Source organism: Bidens hawaiensis, unplaced genomic scaffold (assembly GCF_021521415.1).
Source record: "Bidens hawaiensis isolate Kalapana, Puna unplaced genomic scaffold, B.hawaiensis_p1.1 tig00017763_1, whole genome shotgun sequence".
Classification (NCBI taxonomy): Eukaryota; Viridiplantae; Streptophyta; class Magnoliopsida; order Asterales; family Asteraceae; genus Bidens; species Bidens hawaiensis.
The window spans coordinates 290113-297603 of NW_027492681.1; the positions used below are offsets into that span (position 1 = coordinate 290113).

The following is a 7491-nucleotide window of genomic DNA, read 5'->3' on the forward strand; positions in this document are numbered from 1 at the left end:
ACAATATGTGTTTCATTCAACTATAATAATACTTTTATGAATAATATTTATAATTATTATTTATTAATAAATTTCTTTCATGAAAACGTTTGAAAAAGCTTTTCACAATCTTACTAAACGAACTTCAAAGTGAATATTATATAATTATAGAGCCATAAAATTTAGTAAGTAGAGTTGTACTGTTGTATACTTAAATAGTTTATCAATAACTTGACCATACATTGACAAAAGTAATAAAATTAATTTACATATATTTATAACTTATATGATAACTTTTCCCTTTTTTTCTTTAATAAAGATTATCAGTGGGCAACATAATAAAATATATTGAAGAACTTTTCTTCTTCTTCTTCATAAAATAGAATACAGAATGTTTCATATTTGGATCTCTTTATTTGATTTGAGTATGTGTATACACACACACAAACACATATATAAGTAAAGGAAACACTTAAACGTAAGCGTAATCATAAGTGGCGCGGTTTCCTTACGTTAAAGGCAAATGAAGGGTTGTCAGTTAACGTTAGTTGCGTCATGACATCAGGCTGCAGTAGTTTAGAGGTGACGGGGGGTTTGGCTATGGTGCGGATATAGTAACACGGTAACTATTTTGGTATTTTGGTTCTTTCCGGTTTGCTGGAAACATGAAGCATCGTCGTAATCTAGTGTCGGAGTTATGAGTATGTGAGTATTTAAGGATTTGATGCATATATTTATAATCTGATTTCTTTGCAACGAAAGTAGAGTCGTAAAGATAGAGATGGATAGAGGTAACCTTCACCGGATGAAGTTGTGTTCATTTAGTTTCATCCTAAACTTGATATATTCTGTTTATTTTCATGTTTCTTTTACTAGGCATACATATTTATTATTGTTATATACTTATAATTTAGCTTACTTTTATTTACGTTTGTGTTCTTTTTTTGTACCCATTATTAGATTGTTTTTGTCCTATTCTTTCGACATTGAAATATATTAAAAAGAAAGATTAAAAATATTTGATTATTACAGATATCTCCAACATTCTGTTTTTAGAAAATACTTTTATTTTGACAAAACTAAGGTTTAAACTTAAAAGCAAGCAACCTAAAAGTTTTGTTCTTTACTTGGTAACCATCACCTTCACCAGCATACATTCTTTTCCTCATCTTCAATCCAATCCACACCATTAAACAAATGACGAAGCTCCATTTCCTTCCATATTCATTTCCATTTATCCGAGGAAAACATGGTAGAAGCCAATCAGTCGAGATCTTTGGAGTACACGCCAACATGGATTGTCGCGGTGGTGTGTTCTGTCATGGTAATCCTCTCCCTGCTTGCCGAGCGCGGCCTTCATCATCTTGGCAAGGTATACCCTATTTTGATTATATTATGTGTTAGTATAAATAAGAGTTAAGTGATATTAGTTGGTTATTAGTGACGCTTAACCACTATAAACAATAAGTGTTAAATTGTATTGATAGTTTGATACAGATTAAGAAAAAGGGATAATGCATCTGACTGGTCATTGATAAAAATGTCTATTTGATTAACCGATTTCAAAATGTCCATCCTATAGTTCGTAGACATGATCACCTTTGGCATCCATCGCGATTTATTTTGGCTTTCGACGATATTTAATTTGGCTTCCGATAATATTATTTTAGCATCGAACAAGATTTTTTTTGGCTTCCCTAAAACGATTTTTTTGGACAAATTGCATAATTTGGTTCCTTAAAAATCATGTCGAACAATGATTAAAAAGTAATCATGTCGACAAGTGTTATTGCAGACATTATAAAAATTGGTTGGTTAAATAGATTTTTTGTTGATATTGACCGGTTAAATAAACATTTTTGTCATTTGCTCTAAGAAATATATATATATTATTATAATATAATTATGTGTTATATATTTTGTAATAGTCAAGTTAATTAACCCATTTGTATTTTCTCTGGTTATAAGAGCATGTTTGGGATTGAGTTTGAAAAATGCTTATGGCATTTTGAAAAGCCAGGATTTGAGGCTTTTGAAAAACTGCTTTTTTGCCCTTTCAAAAAGCTAAAATAAAAAGGTTTTTTATGATTGTCAAACACATTTAAACTTATTGACTTTTTGAAAACACCAATAAGCAAATAAATATTTTTCAAACTCAATCCCAAACATGCCCTAAGTATACTCTACATGTTATCAGGAGTTCATAAACAACCATAATAGTTTATTAATAGAAAAAAATACACTTCTTTGAATACAAATATACAAATATTTAAATATAATATAATTTAATCAACATTTGAGTAGAAATTTTATTAATGATCGATGTCACTAAACATGCTAAGTATATTTATTTAGGTATTCACTAAAATTAATTTTTGTGTTGTGTTGTGTTGTGTTTACATAGTTGTTAAAGCGAAGAGGTCAAGATGCTCTCTACGAGGCGTTACAAAAACTACAAGAAGGTTTGTACACAACCTGTTATATTAAAATTTAAGTTTGTAGGTTTTAGCAAATTTTGAATACTAGCTTTTATCATGATCTAACAAAAAAAAGGTGTTAATATCAGAGTTGATGCTTTTGGGATTCATATCATTGTTATTGACGGTTTCACAACGTATGATAAGCAAAATATGCATACCAACACATCTTGCCAATTACATGCTTCCTTGCAAAATGGAAGAAATCACAACCGAACATCTTAACTTGAGTTATGGACGACATCTTTTGTCCGAAGATCTTGGAACACAGATTTGTGCACACAAGGGGAAGGTGCCATTGGTCTCTTTAGAAGGACTACACCAGCTTCACATTTTTATATTTGTCTTAGCAGTTGTGCATGTGATATTCTGTGCCTCTACAATGGTTCTTGGGGTTGCCAGAGTAAAGTTCTACTCTATCTTTGCTAACATTAATCATTTTGACCATGTTTTTAACTTAGGAAGAAGAATTCCGCAATAGGAAATTACAAAAAAGGTTCTCAAAAAACGCATGAAATTGTTTCGTTTCCATTTTAAAATAGGCCGCTTACGCACCATTAGACCGACACGAAATATCATGCAAAAATTACTTGGAAAAATGATATACAGACCCGTGTCACAATATTGGGGTTACAGAGTAGCCTAAACGACAGTTAAAAAGCTATACGATTAGGCACCATGAGAGTTTCTAAAGACTCGAAAAAGGTGTGTGGTTAAACTCGTTCGGATCCCACACGCCGATGATCGGATACCCACTTAGCCTAGATAGTTTACAAAGATGTTTAAAAAGTCACGAGGTTAGGCTCTTTTGGATCCCACAAGCTAACGATACGGCACATCAAAGAACAGGCTAATAAATATCCGTGGCAGACACGACACCTTCTTACCATTTCCATAACAGTTTTAAGTTTAGGTTCATTTGTATCCATATCATTAAATATGTCAGAACTTCGTATTGCCAAGTCATTTTTACATGATATTCGGTGCTGGCCCATTTGGTGCCTAATCAGCTTATATGTCAAGACACGATTGGCCATGCGTGTTTTCAAAACTTTCCTACACTCATTACTTGACCAATTTTTAAAACTACTTCTTTGATTGCACAAATGATTACACGAAAGTATAACCTAACGAAAAGACATTATAGAGACTAATATATCGTAAGGGTTGTCCGGAAAGAGGTCAGAAGGCCGTTCTGGCCAAAAAATTTTAATGTTTAGCTGTCTATGATTAGAACGGTCGTCGGATATTGACCAAATGATTGTTCTAACTAATAATTTTCAAAGTTTGAAGTTTGATCAAAACGACCGTCCAAGTGCGGACAGTCATTGAATGGTGTGAAGTAAAAAAAATATTGCTTGGTTATGGCTGAGAAGGCAAGAATGGCATGGTTTGGGAGTGACTATTCAACCCTTCATCCAATCAAGAGAGTTTGTTTCAAAAAAGCTTGTTTATGTTAATATAATATCGTGCAGATACGTGAGTGGAAGCGTTGGGAGGACTCCCTCAAGATTCCTGATGATCCAACCAAAAGTAATACATTCTATCTTATCTTTGATTTCCATCTTCCGATTTCAATAACATTGCAGGCTGCATGCATGTAAACAATTCTTTTGTTCTATGTAGGTCATGCTCATCATCATCTTCATCACCATCTTCACCTTCATCATCATAATCATCATCGTCAGTTCTTCATGCAACGCACTATCGGGCACTACAGAAAGTGGCCAGTGATACGATGGATAGTAAGTCCAGTTCTTAATAGTTTATATATAAATGTCACAACAAAGTATACATACCCTTCTTGAGTACTATTCTCTTTGCTATTTGCAGGTATCATTTTTCAAGCATTTCTATGGATCGGTAACCAAGGCAGATTATGTAGCACTTAGAACAGGATTCATAAAGGTAATTATTTTCTAATTTAGTCATTCTATTAAAATTTTAACACGATCATAATCATTACATCACCATAGAACCATCTACGTGTTTAACTCCATTTTTCATATGATATGATTTTGTATTTGATCATGCAGGAGCATTGTCCGGGAAACCCTAATTACAACTTTTACAAGTACATGTTACGAACACTAGAGTATGATTTTAAAAAGATTGTCGGCATTAGGTACTCCTATCGCTTCCAAAAACATTGATTTTGATTCACATGTAATTGTATTTAGAATGTATATGTTAATTAACCGTCATGTTACACTTGTCATTTATTGTTTTTCGACAGTTGGTATTTGTGGCTCTTTGTTGTGGTCTTTTTGCTACTCAACATTAGTGGTACGTTAACTAGTATAATTGTTGATATCTTAATTTAAGAATTTAAACCTATGATGCTCATACTTCTTCCCAACAAAAGGTTATGATGGATTTGTGTATGAAAATATATGCAGGTTGGTACACATACTTTTGGTTGTCTTTTCTACCACTCGGCAACTCTCTTTAAGATTTCATATATAAAACAACTGCATTATCATGAGTAACAAGTGACATATCGAATTGGTCTGGTTGGTGATTAACATGATAGCTTCTACTACTTGTGGGAGCTCATCTGGATCACATCATTACACGATTAGCAAGAGATGTTGTCGATAATAGAGGAGAAGCAGTAAAACCTTCTGATGATCATTTTTGGTTCAACAACCCTAAAATCATCATTTACTTGATCCACTTCATCTTGTTTCAAAATTCATTCGAGATTGGCTTCTTTTTTTTGGTTTGGGTATGTGTATGATTATTTGAGAAGCTGATATATTTTTATTTCATTTTTTTAAAAAGAATATCGCTGTGATGTTTTGATCTAATTTGTGGGTAAATGTGGCATAGACTACGTATGGATTCGACTCATGCGTCATGGAGAAAGTGGGCTACATCGTCACGAAACTGGTTCTTGGGTAAGCATTTTTATGATTAACGTTCTTGGAAAATCATTTTAATTCATCTTTTAAGATAATCAATGATGGTGTCAAACAAACAAACAAACATGATGAATTAAGTGCTAATAGTAATAGAATTACACTACTAGTAACATAAAGTGGTGAGAGATGAAAAGATTAACAACAAAGAAACAAAAAAAGAAGTGCTAATAGTAATAGCATTACACTTATCCAGTAATATCTAGTGATAAAGTAGCTACTCCCATTAAGACCCAACTCTAAAAAACTCATTTTATACATGTAGTAAACCCATATAATATAGAGTGTTTCTAAGGGAATAAAAGACCAACATGATGAGTTAAGTGCTAATAGTAATAGCATTACACTACTAATAACATAAAGTGGTGAGAGATGGAAAGATCAAACAACGAAGAAACAAGAACAAGTAGTGTGAACCGCTTGGAATTACTTATAGGATCCCCAAAAAGCCTTTAGGTGAATACATATATTAGACAATGTTAAGGCAAATGTAAGGCGTATCGAAATAGGCTATAAGTGTATGTCAAACTAGAGCTAGTCCTAGTGCAAGTATATCGAATAAGTATACACTGATTAACTCAAAATCCAGAACCTTAAGTTTACGTCCCAAGAAACTTCTATCCTAAATCATGTACTTGACTGATGTGCAACTCTAACAAATCATTTTCAATTCCCTCATCCTATGTCACTTGAGCTCAACGTCTAATATAATTAATTGACTATGTTCTGAATATTTAAACTTCTTTATATGAATTGAGTTTTATATAAATTTTGTACATGTCATTTTGAAAACAAAATATATAATCTTAATGTTTACACAATGTAGTAATAAATTCATTAAATGATCTTTCAGTTTTAACTATGTTTAAACATAACATCGAATTACTTAGTTATTATTAATAATATTAATATGCCATCAATATGTATATATTAGTATACATGTGGTTCCGATTATGTGTAGGGCAATTGTTCAAGTACTTTGTAGCTACATCACATTACCTTTGTATGCCATTGTATCCCAGGTATTCTTATATACCTAATTTTATTTTTATAAGGATTAGCAAATAACGTATCAATGTGACTATATGGCAGATGGGAAGCATGTTTAAACCAAGTGTTTTCGACCAGTTTGCACTTGAGCTCATTACCGATTGGGTAGGAGATAGGAGACACCAGACTCGAAATCTGGTGTTAGAAGTCAAGGCGACGGGCTACAAATTCAACCACAAGTGAACAATGAGAATATTACAATCGATCAAGTGCTAGAGCTGTCGAGTCCTATTCATATTCATGAACAAGTTTGACCAGCCACTTTGGTTTGGTTAGTACAAAACAGACACATACGAGAAGCAATATTAAGATAATGCAACGCTCAATCATAAGGAAATTGATCCCCTGTCACCTTAAGGCACATTAAACTGTTGTTTCCCCTAGGGCTAATTGAATAAGTCAACCATCTAATTAATTGTAAGCATGAACATGTCCTACATGGCAATATATTTCTGGGTCAGTGTGTTCATTAAACACAGTATTTTATATCACAATTTTGTTTCATGCTAGATACGCAAGATGTGTAATCAGTATTATTTAAGTCTAATAAGGTTTACTTAAAACCAAATGGGAAATTGAAATAAATATTAAGAATTAGAAGGTTTGAAGTATACACCAAGTCTATTATAATTTCGAGCATCAAGAAATCTCTAGAGTTACTTGAAAGTTAGAGATTAATGGCAACTAATCATCAGTAACAACTGTGCGTTAGTGGAAAATGGCTGTTAGTGACAACTAATTATGTCATCAGTGGTAACTATGAGCAGTGGTAAATACCAAGCACTCGTGCGTTTCTACTAAAACCTCCTGTTGATATAACAAATAGCTGTAAGCCTAAACATCTTATATATGTTGTATTCTATCACGGAAAAATGAACATTTCATCTCAATAAATGTGATGGTTCTCTACTTAAATAACCAAAATTAAACGTAATCACATGGCAGCATACCATAACCATCATATTTGATGTTGAATGTCATATATAACCCACTCATATCATAAAAATGAACAAAGAAGAAGACATGCCTAATGAGTAGCCTTCCATAGCAATTATCCAAGTATT

The 7491-nt window shown here is 32.6% G+C and overlaps 1 pseudogene across 1 annotated transcript; it reads left to right on the plus strand.

Annotated features, from left to right (window-relative positions):
• Positions 1–1068: 1068 nt before the first annotated feature.
• LOC143554621 (MLO-like protein 13) lies at positions 1069–6933 on the plus strand (annotated as a pseudogene). Its single transcript, XR_013139051.1, has 13 exons — positions 1069–1351; positions 2384–2441; positions 2546–2859; positions 3932–3989; positions 4083–4201; positions 4290–4364; positions 4493–4581; positions 4693–4742; positions 4856–4894; positions 4988–5184; positions 5289–5356; positions 6339–6399; positions 6470–6933. The product of XR_013139051.1 is annotated as an MLO-like protein 13 (transcript).
• Positions 6934–7491: the final 558 nt, after the last annotated feature.